This window comes from Oncorhynchus nerka, linkage group LG4, assembly GCF_034236695.1.
Source record: "Oncorhynchus nerka isolate Pitt River linkage group LG4, Oner_Uvic_2.0, whole genome shotgun sequence".
NCBI lineage: Eukaryota > Metazoa > Chordata > Actinopteri > Salmoniformes > Salmonidae > Oncorhynchus > Oncorhynchus nerka.
In genome coordinates, this window is record NC_088399.1 from 36,783,498 (window position 1) to 36,801,764 (window position 18,267).

Genomic DNA, 18,267 nt, shown 5'->3' on the forward strand with positions numbered 1-18,267 from the left:
CTGTGTTGTAGGCCTATAGATTGTTTTGACACTAGGGTGCAATGATATTGTATAAGGTGATGGGCCAGGACCATAGACTTGGATAGACATAACATTTCTGTATCTGTGTCATAATGGCTGAGATGAACTAACATCCCTGTACAGTTCTCCCTCAAAGCTGATGCAGTACAAGACCTGGATAGTTCAGCCCTGAGCTCAACTGTGCTCACTAAGTATACATTTAACTCTTCTGCTTTCATTCATGGTTAAATTGCAAGGCAGATGGCTGTAGACCGTATCATGTCTCAATGCTGTCTGATCTTGAGGATAGAAACAAAGAGGTGTCCATTATTTTAGGCTTTTTTTCACTCACATTTCTCCTTCTCACATACCTATGTTACAGTTGTCTAACATTATCACAGAGAGATGATTTGCTTTTGGTATCACTGAGACTGTAGCTTCTTGTCATCAGTTGTTTTTACAATAGAAAGCTGACCGACACAGGAAGTAGTGGCGATGCCTCATGCCTGAGTTTGTGTTCTGAAATGACTGGTGACAACTCTGTCCCACAACTCTGTCACACTTTAAAGTAACAACTTATAAAGCATTAATGGAGTCTTCATAAGCACTATATAGATGCTTTACAACTAAAGCAAAATCATACCACATAAAGGGTGAAATAAAAGGTATTTACACTTGGTGCTTTGCCAAATGTGTCATAACCTCCTTGCCACCCTTTATATAGCAAGACATTTTGGGACAGACAACTCTGTTGCACTGAGGCCGTATATTCATATAAAAAGATCAATAACAGGAAAAGAGAAAGAGAAATTGAAAAAGATTGTTTCTTTTTCTCAGACTTCCTCATTCAATATCGTATTCTATTTACTTCTCGACCCATCTTTCACTTTCTTCTTCTCTATCGGCATGGTAACCTTGCTTCTCTCTTCCTGTCTGTTATAGATGTTCTATGAATAATAAGCACATGTATTTGTGTCATGTTCATTATGGAAGGCCATCCTTTACTGACAGGTCCTTTCAGCCCGGTATTACTACATCTGCTAGCCTAGACCATATAGCACCATTATACATCACCTCCAAGTCTCTTACTCATAATTTTCATAATGCATCATTCAACAATGAGCCAACACAATTACACCACTGATAACATGTAAATAATTTCCTACATATTCACTTGAAACATGTCCAGTGAAACGCAGCAGGCTGAGAAGAGTGATAGGCAGTAGGTAGCGAGTAAGAAAAGAGGAGAGAGAGAGATGAGCGTCATTCGGGGGATTCTGTCGCTTTCTCACAGTAGCTTCTGACTAGAGGCGGATGATTCTGAGAGAGAGAGAGAGAGAGAGAGAGAGAGAGAGAGAGAGAGAGAGAGAGAGAGAGAGAGAGAGAGATGAGTGTCCTTCAGTGGGTTCTGTCGCTGCCTGCCAGTAGCTGCTGACTAGAGGCGGATGATTCTGACGGCCGTAGAGAGCGAGAGAGAGAGAGAGAAAGAGAGAGAGAGAGAAGATACATTATTATTATAAATGTATCTCACTTCGCTTTAGCAATAGTGGCCTTGTCATTCATGCTAATAAAGCTTATCTGAGTCTGAATCTGAATCTGAGAGAGAGAGAGAGAGAGAGAGAGAGAGAGAGAGAGAGAGAGAGAGAGAGAGAGAGGAGACAGAGAGACTCTAACAGAGAGAGATAGAGGGAGGTGGAGGAGGGCCAGGAACTAAGATGTGGATCCCATACTGAAAGCCCCTGTCATTGTGCCCAACCAGTGCCAACGTGTAATGCACCCAGATACAGACCAGGATCAAATGAAGGGGAATTGGACAATTAAATCAATCTCTACACTATATATGATCTAGGAAATACAGTGAGTATTCAAAACATTAAGCTCTTTCCATGACATAGACTGACCAGGTGAATCCAGGTTAAAGCTATGCTCCCTTATTGATGTCACTTGCTAAATCCACTTCAATCAGTGTAGATGGAGGGGAGCATACAGGTTAATTAAAGAAGGATTTTTAAGCCTTTAGAGAATTGAGACATGGATTGTGTATGACACAACTGTGGGAAGCATTGGAGTCAACATGGGCCAGCATACCTGTGGAACGCTTTGGCAGCTTGTGGAATTCTTGCCCTGACGATTTGAGGCTGTTCTGAGGGCAGAAGTTGGGGGTGCAACTCAATATTAGGAAGGTGTTCCTAATGTTTTGTACACTCAGTGTATATGGTGGTGGGGAGAATGGTAGAAAATGGACCAGATCATCTTAGAAACTTTGGCTCCAGTGAGTAGCTTCACATATCCTTCATAATGTTGTCATTGGCATGTCCTTCTTTGTCTTATGCTAGGATTCTAAAAGCTGTTAACTATAACTCCCTCTCTTTCTCCGTCCCTGATCACAATAGTCGTCCGGGTTTGGCTGGGATAGGCCGTCATTGTAAATAAGAATTTGTTCTTAACTGACTTGCCTAGGTTAAATAAAATAAATAAATCCTCTGCTCAGTCTGTGGGCCAGCTCTGACTCAGCACTCTATTAAAGGCCCAGTGCAGTCAACAAAAGTGATTTCCTATGTTTTATATATATTTCCAAACTACGAGGTTTGAATAATACTGTGATATTGTGAAGATGATGATAATTCCCTTTTAGTGTAAGAGCTGTTTGAAAAGACCGCCTGAAATTTCAGCCAGTTTGGGTGGGATGGAGTTTTGGCATGCCTGGTGAAAGAGAGTTCCAAACCTCTCTGCCAATAACAGCTAGTTTTCAGTTTTCCCTCCCCTCCCCACTCAGACCACTACCAGACAGTTCTAGCAAAATTGTGGCTCGAGAAATTGCTACAATGTGCTACAAACACAGTAAGGTACTTAATTGCTACCCAGAAAGGATTTTATACTGAGATAAAAATGGCTGCATTGAACTTTTAATACTGCCCGGTTGCCTGCCAGATCCGATAGATCTCCACAGTGGAGGTGTCATAATACCCATAAAACCTAGTGGTCAAACAGGGAAATGGTTCCAATAATTTTTCTACCATTCATTTTTCACATTGGGGATTTTAGTGTTTAGTGTAGGCTCTATTTACTCTCAGATGAAAAATGGTAATAAGCATCAAAGTAGACATCATGCAAAACTACAAATACGTACAAGTTCCTGCATGGCATCTCTAGCTTTTGAGAACAGGTATTGTGTCAATTTAAAACTAGTACAAGACAGTTCACAGAATTGTCCATTAAAAGAAATTAAGCCAATTTATGAATTACTACATTTAGCTAACATTAGAGAGTTAATCCAGAGATTCTTACCTTTGCCTCGATTTTGTCAGTCTCATCCATATCATCATGGCATTTGTAGTTCTTTATAATAGCCACATTAACAGCTTTTATATTGATAAAAGTCACCTTATCCTAGAGAGATTTACAAAGTTATCAAAACGTCACGTGAGGGTAGGCCTACATGAAACACAGCCCTTATTTTAAGTGTTTCTTAAATCCCCTATGGGCAGAATTAATGGTGTAAAAATGATTGGAACCATTTCCATGTTTGACCGCTAGGTTTTATGGGTATTATGACTCCTACTGTGGTACTCTGTTGCCCTTTGTAGTCTGTCCAAACTTGAACTGGCATCATTATCATTGGTTGTCATAACATGATGATGATGATGGTAATGTGATAGTGAGGTTGATGACTGTGATGATGATGATGATTTTGGTCAGCATAGTTTTGATGATATTGACGTGATGATTCAAAGATGTGCACAGTGCACTCTACTTGTTATGTAACTTTGTACCATTGCTATACTTGTGTGCTGCTGCTAATGTTAAACATTAGTATTGTACATATTTACATCGATGGCTGTCAGCCCATGGACGATGTGCTAGTCCATTGTTATTCAGTATCATTGTGTATGTGGATTTTTACATGTTTCTTATGTCTCATATGCTCCTCTGCTGCAAAACCAATTGCCTTCTGGGTCAAATAAAGTTGAAACTTGAACTTGACCTTGAAAGGGTCTGATATGTAAAAGAATACTACATTTTTAATCGAAATCTCACAAAATGGATCAATATACAGGGGTGCTAGTGTCACACATTTTTACTTGTTCTATGATTAAATAAGTGTTTAATAAATACTTCATAGTTAATACTATCCTCTAGAAATACATTGTACATCTTGTGGTATGTTTATTATCCAAATAAATGCAATCTATTTCTTCCTCCTGAACCAATACAAAATATTTAAACTCTAACCATACAATAGCCACCTGAACCATATTGTTAAGAAGACAGCTTCCAAGTCTCATTTTAAAGCAACTATTGGAAGTCTGGAGTAGTCTATGATCGGGCTGTCATAATGGCACAGTGGGCTGTTTATGCTCACATCTTATTAAGACATTACATAGTCCTCTAGACAGAGTCCTCAAGTCCTTAGGAAGATCTCAATTGCATAATTCTTGCGTCCTCACTCATCTCTCCTTATTTTTTATTTATTTCACCTTTATTTAACCAGGTAGGCAAGTTGAGAACAAGTTCTCATTTACAATTGCGACCTGGCCAAGATAAAGCAAAGCAGTTCGACACATACAACAACACAGAGTTGCACATGGAGTAAAACAAAACATAGTCAATAATACAGTAGAAAAATAAGTCTATGTACGATGTGAGCAAATGAGGTGAGATAAGGGAGGTAAAGGCAAAAAAAGGCCATGGTGGCAAAGTAAATACAATATAGCAAGTAAAACACTGGAATGGTAGATTTGCAGTGGAAGAATGTGCAAAGTAGAAATAAAAATAATGGGGTGCAAAGGAGCAAAATAAATAAATAAAATAAAATAAATACAGTAGGGAAAGAGGTAGTTGTTTGGGCTAAATTATAGGTGGGCTATGTACAGGTGCAGTAATCTGTGAGCTGCTCTGATAAGTGTTTCCAGTTTCAGAGATGTTTGTAGTTTGTTCCAGTCATTGGCAGCAGAGAACTGGAAGGAGAGGCGACCAAAGAAAGAATTGGTTTTGGGGGTGACCAGAGAGATATACCTGCTGGAGCGCGTGCTACAGGTGGGTGATGCTATGGTGACCAGCGAGCTGAGATAAGGGGGGACTTTACCTAGCAGGGTCTTATAGATGACATGGAGCCAGTGGGTTTGGCGACGAGTATGAAGCGAGGGCCAGCCAACGAGAGCGTACAGGTCGCAATGGTGGGTAGTATATGGGGCTTTGGTGACAAAACGGATGGCACTGTGATAGACTGCATCCAATTTGTTGAGTAGGGTATTGGAGGCTATTTTGTAAATGACATCGCCAAAGTCGAGGATCGGTAGGATGGTCAGTTTTACGAGGGTATGTTTGGTAGCATGAGTGAAGGATGCTTTGTTGCGAAATAGAAAGCCAATTCTAGATTTAACTTTGGATTGGAAATGTTTGATGTGAGTCTAGAAGGAGAGTTTACAGTCTAACCAGACACCTAGGTATTTGTAGTTGTCCACGTATTCTAAGTCAGAGCCGTCCAGAGTAGTGATGTTGGACAGGCGGGCAGGTGTAGGCAGCGATCGGTTGAAGGGCATGCATTTAGTTTTACTTGTATTTAAGAGCAATTGGAGGCAACAGAAGGAGAGTTGTATGGCATTGAAGCTTGCCTGGAAGGTTGTTAACACAGTGTCCAAAGAAGGGCCAGAGGTATACAGAATGGTGTCGTCTGCGTAGAGGTGGATCAGAGACTCACCAGCAGCAAGAGCGACATGATTGATGTATACAGAGAAGTCGGTCCAAGAATTGAACCCTGTGGCACCCCCATTATCTCCTTCTCAAAACCCATTGGAGGAGAACAGAGGGGAGGGACTTCTGGCTTTCTCATCCAATGGGTTTTGAGAAGGAGATGAGAGGAAAGGAGGGAGGACGCAAGGAGTATGCAATTGAGATTTTCCCTTTTTCACTAAGTGCCAAATATAGAATGCAATACAACTTTGTCAGATCCTATACCCCAAAACTAACTGCATCAAAATACACACACACACGCATGCACGCATGCACGTACACACACACACACACACACACACACACACACACACACACACACACACACACACACACACACACACACACACACACACACACACACAGAGAAGCATAAAGCAGTGTTACTGTCAGTTTGTTTTTGGATAAAAACCTAGAGTAATAATGACAGTATTGATTAACCCAATCATTGTGTCAGTATTTTAATGGTTAAAAATGAGCGATTCATTGATTTCATTTCATTGTTAATTTAATTCATAAAAGGCTGTTTATGGACAGAAATTCCACAAGTCGAAACATGATTACAGGTAGAAATGTGTAGTAACATCACATTGTTGAAAAAAACAACCCAAGGAATCTTTCTTTATTGATCTCGCCTAAAGCTTGATATCTGTAGGCATACTAACTGCATCTAAAAGTGAAAGGACTTGAACCTCCTGACTCATCCTCATACATGTTTATGCAGCCAGGCAATAGCCAATCTTGCCTGGAGCAACTCTGAGAGAGACCGTAGCTGTTTTCCTCTGCCATGATACAATTTTTTTCAGCGCATTTCTGACATATTCAAGCAGGATGTAGAACAGATACTGTGCATTGCACAAATCATAATATTTAGTCCAGTATTCATTTCTACAGGGACAATAATAAGTGAAGTGTCATTGTGTAAAATTAGACTGTTATGGTTATTTTCATGTGGTTTTAATGATGCAATAGCTTTTTATATTATGTGCATTTCTCTATTTCAATAGTATCCCCTCCCTAAGCTACAATAGTTTCTATCTGCAACTCTTATCACTCCCTTAGAGACCAATCCATCAATTTACCCCTCAGAGCAGGGAAAGTAATTAACACCTTCTTCACACATTACTGACAAACCATTGATGAGTGCATTGTGTGCAAATGCCAAAGCCTATGAATGTTAAAACTGCCCTATATACATAGACATGGAATCACTGGCCACTTAAATGATGTTTACATCCCGCTTTACTCATATCATATGTACATACTGTATTCTATTCTACTGTATTTTAGTCAATGCCACTCCGACATTGCTCGTCCTACTACTTCTTAACTCCATTATTTTACTTTAGATGTGTGTGCACTGTTGTGAATTGTTACATATTACTGCACTGTTGGAGCTAGGAACACAAGCATTTCGCTACACCCGCAATAACATCTGCTAAATATGTGTATGTGACTAATGAAATTTGCTTTGATTTGAACAAGGTTTGTCATTCCAATGCACCAGTCTAGTCATTCAAATAGCTTGACAAGTGCGCCCTCCAGAGGGCATTTTAAGCTCTTACTCTACTAGGACTGATTCTCAATCCATATTTTGTGAGGGTACAATACTCGCAAATGACTCTGTTATTGCTCTGAAATATCACTGTGTTGGTCTTTTAAATTGAATGTGTAGGTACTGTGCACCTATGTGTCTCACTAAAAGTATTAATCAATAGTTAGTGCCTGTATGCTGTCTCAATAAAGGCTATGTGAGACTATTGTCGCGGTACGTGCCACACATTGATAGTAGTTTGGCCAAGGCTTCTGTCTACTTAACTAGATGGGTCCGTGGATTCTAAACACCAGGCACCGTCCTCATAGCACCATGACACAGACATACGCACAGACGCACTTAAAGACAGACACGCAGTCACACAGGCACACAACACAAAAACATGCACACACAGATTTATAATTATATATATTTTTTAAATTTCACCTTTATTTAACCAGGTAAGCTAGTTGAGAACAAGTTCTCATTTACAACTGTGACCTGGCCAAGATAAAGCAAAGCAGTGCGACACAAACAACAACACAGAGTTACACATGGAATAAACAAGCATACATATGTGGGCAAACACAGATACACACACAAACACACATACACTGGTTTGAGTGACATAAAATTGAATTAACCTTTCATTAGTCCCATACTCATAATCACAAGGTTTCAGTAGAGGTCAGATGGGATTAGTAGACAATGACGTGATTCTGCTCTAAATCATAATCTGAAAGAACATCAGCAACTACAACATCACAAGACACATAAGCTACAGTCACAGTCACACACACACACAAACCAAACTCACACACGCACGCACACACACATACACACACAAATAGAAAGTGAACCCAGACAGCAGCATCCACCCATCCCAGCTGTCTTTGGGATGTAGTGGAGATTCCCAATTAGGTTAATGTGATTACCCAGATCATTGTCTACCTTGCTCTTCCTACCCTCCCGTCACTCACTGACGCCATTCCTGCTCACTGGAGGTGGACTGTTGGCATCGAATTTGCCATTACTGACCAAGACAGTGATTAAAAAGCATGCGATACAGTGCTGCTGGCTGCAGTTTGTCTCCTCAACCACTGAACTTGATATTGGAGCCATAGCAACCATAAGATCACTGCAATTTCGAAGAGGCCAATGTCAAGCACAGCATTGCTACTGACTCATTGCTTTTCATGAGAATTACTTGTTTTTGCCCAAGGCATTAACTAGTGCACAGTTTCTTTTGCAATGACATAAAATAATATATGTTTTCCACAAGAAACATGACATGTATTGATGCAAGAAGCTCTCATCCTATTCATCACTAAATCATACAAAATAAATAAGACATGGAGAAGAACTCAAGGGGAAACATATCACAAATGTGATATCAGTGTACATTGAATATAAGCAAATTCAAGTTCATAAATCTCTGTAACCGAAATGTAATGTTCTAAAAAGGACACCAGGGGTCACTGCTCCATTTTGTTCGTCATATCCGTATACAGCCACACCAGTCGACGAGAGCAAGGACTTTCTTTTTCAGGCCGGGTAGGTTGCCCACCAACAACTCAAGTAAACGGTCAAATAGATTAAGAGTCGGCAGCACAATCATCAGCCATCCTTTGAAGAAACGTAATATTTAGGAGTTAAATCGCCATTATTGTTCACAGGAAATACTAACAAGTAAAATCGGTGAGTTATTAATGTGTTTTGGGTTTATGTGTATGTTTTTGCAATGACTTCTCCGACTGCCCAGTTTTATTGTTGCTTTGTTCTGGGCAGCAGCCATTTTTAATAATCTTGTCCTATGTATTTATCGCTGCCTTCCGTGGTCCTGAAATCTGGAAAATTGCTTATATACTTTGTTCTCAGCTAAAAGGCAAGGGTTTCATTATAGCTACGTGTTCTAGTCTCAAATGCCAAATTTTTCGCGTTTTCTGGGGATTTGTTTTTGGAATACAAGACAGGAACTTCAGCTGATTTGCCGTCTCACAATCTTCGCTAGCTGGTAACGTTAGTTGTTAGGCTAGCTAATTTGACATCTAGCTAAATAACTTTAGTGGCAATGTTATTTTAAACTGAGTTATATCAATACCTAATAAATTATTGTTATGATTAAGGATTAATGGCAGTGTGTCACCTCTTTTTTTCACGAACTCGCAGACATAAACAACGCAATGTTTACATACGGTGATGCTGTGCAGACCAAGCGTGTAGCTTGTTAGCAATTCCGGATGGCTAAACTAGTTGGCTCGCCCCTGCCTGCCACTACGTTTGATTAGCGACAGTACGTTATGATTTGACTATCAACATGGATTCATCCGTGGCCTAATTCCCTCTGTTACTAATAGTGTAATTGATAGACATAAGCCAATATGTATTGTGTAGCCAGCATCAACCATGTTTATTATATTATATTATACAATTATATTAGCTAACGTTAACTAGCTAGCATCCGTTTAAAATAGCTGGCTAACATCACTGCAAACTGCCATTTTAATTATGCCTTGGTGTTAGCTAGAAAGCTGCGTTACGTTTTATTTGGGGGTTTGTTGCCTTTGAACCGTCTGTTTGCTGATGATTATATGATTATTTGGATCCATCTTTAAAATAATTGAGTGTTAACCCGGAATAATTGAACTAGCTATTCTGAATGTCTTTTTTACCATAAATATTAACCCGCTAGAACCGATTCGCGTCAAGAAATAACGGCGACAACACACTGGAACTTTACATGAACTTCAAACGAAAGATTACATAATTAGGTTGCTGTTAAAACATTCTGATTTGTTTAATCCATCCAACTAAAAGTCCCAATACGACATATCACTTTTTATTTGTATTTTGGGATAAATGTATATTTTATATGAATTTGACCGAAGTCATGTTGGAAAAGTGACGTCAAGGGAAGAGTACAGGAGTGATGCAGCGTTAAAAACAACTGGGAACTCGTGGGTGAAAACGAACTCCGACTGGGAAAATTGTTTTGAATGGTCATCCAACTGGGAACTCTGGCGTCGTTCTAGAGCTCTGACTATCCGACCTGAAGATCATTGACGTCATGACTTGGCCTCGTATTTTTCCATGTTCCCAGTTTTTTGAAGGCTTTAGCACGTTTTGCATGGCCTGATGCACATCAAATCAAATTTTATTGGTCACATACACACATTTATCAGATATTATTGCGGGTGTAGCGAAATGCTTTTGTTCCTAGCTCCAACAGTGCAGTAGTATCTAACAATTCACAACAATATACACAAATCTAAAAGTAAAATAATGAAATTTAAAAATATATAAATATTAGCTGAGCAATGTAGGAGTGGCATTGACTAAAATACAGTAGTATAAAATATAGTATATACATATGAGATGAGTAAAGAACTATGTAAACATGATTAAAGTGACTAGTGTTCCATTATTAAAGTGGCAAATGATGATATGTACATAGGGCAGCAGCCTCTAAGGTGCAGGGTTGAGGAACTGGGTAGAAGCTGGCTAGTGATGGCCATTTAACAGTCTGATGGCGTTGCGATAGAAGATGTTTTTCAGTCTCTCAGTCCCTGCTTTGATGCACCTGTACTGGATGATAGTGGGGTGAACAGGCCGTGGCTAGGATGGTTGACGTCCTTGATGATCTTTTTGGCCTTCTTGTGACATTGGGTGCTGTAGGTGTCATGGAGGGCAGGTGCTGTGCCCCCAGTCATGCGTTGAGCAGACAGCACCACCCTCTGGAGAGCCCTGCGGTTATGGGTGGTGCAATTGCTGTACCAGGCGGTGATACAGCCTGACAGGATGCACTCAAGTGCATCTGTAAAAAGTTTGTGAGGGTATTAGGGGCCAGGCTGAATTTCTTCAGCCTCCTGAGGTTGAAGAGCGCCTTCTTCACCACACTATCTTTGTGGATTGACCATTTCGGATCTTGTCGTGAATACAGAGGAACTTGAAGCTTTCCGCCTTCTCCACTGTGGTCCCTTCGATCTGGATAGGGGCGTGCTCCCTCTCTGCTGTTTCCTGAAGTCCACGATCAGCTCCTTCGTTTTGTTGAGGGAGAGGTTATTTTCCTGGCACCACTCTACCAGGGCCCTCACCTCCTCCCTGTAGGCTGTCTTGTCATAGTTGGTAATCAGGTCTACCACTGTTGTCGTCTGTAAACTCAATGATTGCGTTGGAGGCATGAGTGAACAGGGAGTACAGGAGGGGGCTGAGCACTCACCCTTGTTGGGCCCCTGTGTTGAGGATCAGCAAAGTGGAGGTGTTGTTTCCTACCTTCACCACTGTCAGGAAGTCCAGGAACCAATTGCACAGGGTAGGGTTCAGACCCAGGGCCCCAAGCTTAATGATGAGCTTGGAGGGTACTATGGTGTTGAAGGCTGAGCTATAGTCAATGAGCAGCATTCTTACGTAGGTATTCCTCTTGTCCAGATGGGATAGGACAGTGTGTAGTGCGATGGCGATTGCATCGTCTGTGGATCTATTGGGGCGGTAAGCAAATTGAAGTGGGTCTCCGGTAAGGTAGAGGTGATATGATCCTTAACTTGCCTCTCAAAGCACTTCATGATGACAGAATGACAGACGTGAGTGCAACAGGGCGATAGTCATTTAGTTGAGTTACCTTTGCTTTCTTGGGTACAGGAATAATGGTGGACATCTTGAAGCAAGTAGGGACAGCAGACTGGGATAGGGAGAGATTGAATATGTCCGTAAACACTCCATCCAACTGGTCTGCACATGCTCAGGCTGCGGCTAGTGACGCCATCTTGGCCTGCAGCCCTGCGAGGGTTAACACGCTTAAAAGTCTTACTCGCGTCGACCACGGGGAACAAGAGCTCTCAGTCCTTGGGAGCGGGCCACGTCGGTGGCACTATGTTATCCTCAGTGGGGGCAAAGGTGTTTAGCTTGTCCGGGAGTAAGACGTTGGTGTCCGCGACGTGGGTAGTTTTCCCTTTGTAATCCATGATTGTCTGTAGACCCTGCCATAGGGGTCTTGTCTGAGCCATTGAATTGTGACTCCACTCTCTGTACTGACATTTTGCCTGACTTACGGAGGGAATAACTACACTGTTTGTATTCGCCCATATTCCCAGTCACCTTGACGTAGTTAAATGCGATGGGAGCACACCCCTATCCCCTATCCACTTCGAGGGGACTGCGGTGGAAAGCTTCAAGTTCCTCTGCGTACACATCACCGATGATCTGAATGGTCCACCCACACAGACAGTGTGGTGAAGAAGGCACAAGAGCGCCTCTTCAACCCCAGGAGGCTGAAGAAATGTGGCTTGGCATCTAATACCCTCACAAACTTTTACAGATGCACAATTGAGAGCATCCTGTCAGGCTGTATCACCAGCTGGTACGACAACTGCACCGCCCGCAACCGCAGGGCTCTACAGAGGGTGGTGCGGTCTGCCCTCCAAGACACCTACAGCACCCGATGTCACAGGAAGGCCAAAAAACATCAAATACATCAACCACCCAAGTCACGGCCTGTTCACCCCGCTATCACCCAGAAGGCGAGGTAAGTACAGGTGCATCAAAGCTAGGATTGAGGGACTGATAGAAGCTGTTTATCTCAAGGCCATCAGACTGTTAAATAGCCATCACTAGCCGGCTTCCACCCGGTTATGCAACCCTGCAACTTATAGGCTGCTGCCCTATACAGTGGGGCAAAAAAGTATTTAGCCCGCCACCAATTGTGCAAGTTTTCCCACATAAAAAGATGAGGCCTGTAATTTTCATCATAGGTACCACTTCAACTATGACAGACAAAATGAGAGAAAAAAATCCAGAAAATCACATTGTAGGATTTTTAATGAATTTATTTGCAAATTATGGTGGAAAATAAGTATTTGGTCACCTACAAACAAGCAAGATTTCTGGCTCTCACAGACCTGTAACTTCTTCTTTAAGAGGCTCCTCTGTCCTCCACTCGTTACCTGTATTAATGGCACCTGTTTGAACTTGTTATCAGTATAAAAGACACCTGTTCACAACCTCAAACAGTCACACTCCAAACTCCACTATGGCCAAGACCAAAGAGCTGTCAAAGGACACCAGAAACAAAATTGTAGACCTGCACCAGGCTGGGAGGACTGAATCTGCAATAGGTAAGCAGCTTGGTTTGAAGAAATCAACTGTGGGAGCAATTATTAGGAAATGGAAGACATACAAGACCACTGATAATCTCCCTCGATCTGGGAGATCCCAGAACCACACGGAGGGACCAAGTGAATGACGGGATATTGGGGTCATCACAAGGGGTTTTATGTAGAAAAGAAGAGGGTAGAGCAGACATATATATTTGTATATATATGTACTGCTCAAACAAATAGAGGGAACACTAAAATAACACATCCTAGATCTGAGTGAATGAAATATTCTTATTAAATACTTTTTTCTTTACATAGTTGAATGTGCTGACAACAAAATCACACAAATTATCAATGGAAATCAAATTTATCAACCCATGGAGGTCTGGATTTGGAGTCTCACTCAAAATTAAAGTGGAAAACCACACTACAGGCTGATCCAACTTTGATGTAATGTCCTTAAAACAAGTCAAAATGAGGCTCACTGTGTGTGTGTGGCCTCCACGTGCCTGTATGACCTCCCTACAACGCCTGGGCATGCTTCTGATGAGGTGGCGGATGGTCTCCTGAGGGATCTCCTCCCAGACCTGGACTAAAGCATCCGCCAACTCCTGGACAGTCTGTGGTGCAACGTGGCGTTGGTGGATGGAGCGAGACATGATGTCCCAGATGTGCTCAATTGGATTCAGGTCTGGGGAACGGGCAGGCCAGTCCATAGCATCAATGCCTTCCTCTTGCAGGAACTGCTGACACACTCCAGCCACATGAGGTCTAGCATTGTCTTGCATTAGGAGGAACCCAGGGCCAACCGCACCAGCAGATCTCATCTCGGTACCTAATGGCAGTCAGGCTACCTCTGGCGAGCACTTGGAGGGCTGTGCGGCACCCCAAAGAAATGCCACCCCACACCATGACTAACCCACCGCCAAACCGGTCATGCTGGAGGGTGTTGCAGGCAGCAGAACGATCTCCACTGCGTCTCCAGACTCTGTCACGTGCTCAGTGTGAACCTGCTTTCATCTGTGAAGAGCACAGGGCGCCAGTGGCGAATTTGCCAATCTTGGTGTTCTCTGACAAATGCCAAACGTCCTGCACGGTGTTGGGCTGTAAGCACAACCCCCACCTGTGGACGTCGGGCCCTCATACCACCCTCACGGAGTCTGTTTCTGACCGTTTGAGCAGACACATGCACATTTGTGGCCTGCTGGAGGTCATTTTGCAGGGCTCTGGCAGTGCTCCTCCTGCTCCTCCTTGCACAAAGGCGGAGGTAGCGGTCCTGCTACTGGGTTGTTGCCCTCCTACGGCCTGTCTCCACGTCTCCTGATGTATTTGGCCTGTCTCCTGGTAGCGCCTCCATGCTCTGGACACTACGCTGACAGACACAGCAAACCTTCTTGCCTCAGCTCGTATTGATGTGCCATCCTGGATGAGCTGCACTACCTGAGCCACTTGTGTTGGTTGTAGACTCCGTCTCATGCTACCACTAGAGTGAAAGCACCGCCAGCATTCAAAATGGACGAAAACATCAGCCAGGAAGCATAGGAACTGAGAAGTGGTCTGTGGTCACCACCTGCAAGAACCACTCCTTTATTGGGGGTGTCTTGCTAATTGCCTATAATTTCCACCTGTTGTCTATTCCATTTGAAATTTATTGTCAATCAATCCTAAGTGGACAGTTTGATTTCATAGAAGTGTGATTGACTTGGAGTTACATTGTGTTGTTTAACCTGTTGCGACGAGCAATCCCGTATCCGGGAGCGTAATTATAGCCTCAAGCTCATTACCATAACGCAACGTTAACTATTCATGAAAATCGCAAATGAAATGAAATAAATATATTGACTCACAAGCTTAGCCTTATGTTAACAACACTGTCATCTCAGATTTTCAAAAAATGCTTTTCAATCATAGCTACACAAGTATTTGTGTAAGAGTATTGATAGCTAGCATAGCATTAAGCCTAGCATTCAGCAGGCAACATTTTCACAAAAACAAGAAAGCATTCAAATAAAATCATTTACCTTTGAAGAACTTCGGATGTTTTCTATGAGGAGACTCTCAGTTAGATAGCAAATGTTCAATTTTTCCAAAAAGATTATTTGTGTAGGAGAAATCGCTCCGTTTTGTTCATCACGTTTGGCTAAGAAAACCCCCCGAAAATTCAGTCATTACAACGGCAAACTTTTTTCCAAATTAACTCCATAATATCGACAGAAACATGGCAAACGTTGTTTAGAATCAATCCTCAAGGTGTTTTTCACATATCTATTCGATGATAAATCACTCGTGGCAGTTTGGTTTCTCCTCTGAACAAAATGGAAAAATGCACGCACCTGGAGATTACGCAATAGTTTCGACGGAGGACACCGAGCGGACACCTGGTAAATGTAGTCTCTTATGGTCAATTTTCCAATGATATACCTACAAATACGTCACAATGCTGCAGACACCCTGGGGAAACGACAGAAAGTGTAGGCTCATTCCTTGCACATTCACAGCCATATAAGGAGACATTGGAACACAGCGCATTCAAAATCTGGCTCACTTCCTGTATGAAATTTCATCTTGGTTTCGCCTGTAGCATTAGTTCTGTGGCACTCACAGACAATATCTTTGCAGTTTTGGAAACGTCAGTGTTTTCTTTCCAAAGCTGTCAATTATATGCATAGTCGAGCATCTTGGAAAAATATCTTGTTTAAAACGGGAACGTTTTTCATCCAAAAATGAAATACTGCCCCCAGAGGTTCAAGAGGTTAACCTCTTGCTTCTACCTGAGACGCTTGCGTCCCAACTAGAGCTCTGGAAATGCAAATGCGCAACGCTAAATGCTAATAGTATTAGTTAAAACTCAAACGTTCATTAAAATACACATGCAGGGTATCGAATTAAAGCTACACTCGTTGTGAATCCAGGCAACAAGTCAGATTTTTAAAATGCTTTTCGGCGAAAGCATGAGAAGCTATTATCTGATAGCATGCACCAATACACTACAACACAAAAGCCACGCAGGGGACGTAAACAAAATAATTAGCATTTCGGCGTTACACAAACCGCACAATAAAATAGAAAACAGTCCTTACCTTTCACCATCTTCTTTGTTGGCACTCCTAGATGTCCCATAAACACTATTGGGTCTTTATTTCGATTAAATCGGTCCATATAAAGCCAAGATATCGTTATATGTAGACTGTGTGATAAACGAAAAAAACAGCGTTTTCAAAACGTAACGTCATTTTTTTAAATTCAAAAAGTCGACGATAAACTTTCACAAAACACTTCGAAATACGTTTGTCATGCAACTTTAGGTATTAGTAAACGTTAATAAGCGATAAAATTCATCAGGAGGCGATGTAAAGATCATTAGCTGTCCGTCTGGAAAAATGTCCGGCTAGAAACTCAACGAAAATATCCGGTCCTAGACCTGAAGAAATACGGTGCCCTGCATGTGTTTGACCAAGAAAAAACTCGAAGGGAAATGACAAGACTCTAGACACCGTGTGGAAGCTGTAGGTACTGCAACCTCAGTCAATTAATTGTGGTTCACCTTTATCAATGGGTTCAAGTAGCGCATGGATATATTTTCCCATTTTCAGTGATCAGTTTTTCCTGTGCTTTTCGATGTAAATGCCGTTCTGGTAAAGCCACAGCAGTGATTTAACCAGTTTTATAAACGTCTGAGTGTTTTCTATCCACACAGACTAAGCAAATGCATATACTATATTCCTGGCATGAGTAGCAGGGCGCTGAAATGTTGCGCGATTTTTAACAGAATGTTCAAAAAAGTAGAGGGTAGAAGCAACAGGTTAAGTGTTCCCTTTATTATTTTGAGCAGTGTATATTTCCGCAATGTCATTGAATGCAAGGACAGTATCAGCAGAAATGTAGTGCTCTGAGCACTGTATTAACTTTCTGAGAGATGATGCAATATGCATCCATTGGCTGATTATCACTTTGAATTGGCACATCCATTCTACCAATTCTAGTAGCGTTACTAATAATAAACTCAATACTCAGTGGAGGTACCCCAGGGCAACCTTTCAATTTGAAGGCTGGAACCTCAAGCGGCTTGAATGTAGGCGTACTCTATTAACATTTCTAAGTGGTGGCATCAATGTCTGGTTCTTCAGTCAGATCAGATCAGTATCAGCAGGTTAACCGGTATCCATTTTTGTAAATGCATGTTCTTTCACATCAGAGAACACTATTTCTAGATCACAAATTGCAATAGGTCTCATCACAGTAGGGTTTTGTTAAAGTAGCTCCAGTAATTCAAAGTCTGTTATTAAGGAGTAGGCCTCGATTGCGTGGCTGCCCAATTCTATTCATGGATTGCATGTTTTGTCACAATATTATTTTGAAAGTTTGTTTTGGACTTATGCCCGACTGACTGAGCATTCTACTCAATGCATCATTGATGAGCGCTGATGAAGATTTGATCATTAAATTGACATTAAATTGACTTGGAAATGAGTGACATTCGAAAGGAGGCAAATAATTTGAAGGAAAACCCTTTGTCATTACATTTAACATTTAAGTCATTTAGCAAGTCATCATTTTGATGTCACCAGATTTACTTAATATGCAGTATAATGTTAGCTAGCTAGCTAAGATTGGAGGCCACTGGGTTTTTAGCTAGCTAACATTAGCATTGCTTGCTATTTTTGGCGAACTTTGCTAACTGTTGACAGCATTGCCATCTGTAAGTTTGACGACATGATAATGCGGGCAAAGTTGTTTCCTACTAAATATTTGACTACTTTTAACAATGTCATCGTATTTCCAGACATTATAGTGTCAGAGGAAGGCCCATAAAATTGTCAGACCCATATCACCCAAGTAATACCTAGGATAGGATAAAGTAATCCCTCTCACCCCCCCTCCCCCTGAAAAGATTTAGATGCACTACTG

The 18,267-nt window shown here is 41.6% G+C and overlaps 1 protein-coding gene across 1 annotated transcript in view; it reads left to right on the top strand.

Moving 5' to 3' along the window:
* The first annotated feature begins 8,799 nt into the window (after positions 1 to 8,799).
* Positions 8,800 to 18,267, top strand: part of prrc2b (proline-rich coiled-coil 2B) — a 32,858-nt gene continuing 23,390 nt past the window's right edge. The window contains 1 exon segment of the mRNA XM_029652538.2: positions 8,800 to 8,965. The gene's annotated coding sequence lies outside the window, so the exon portion shown is untranslated.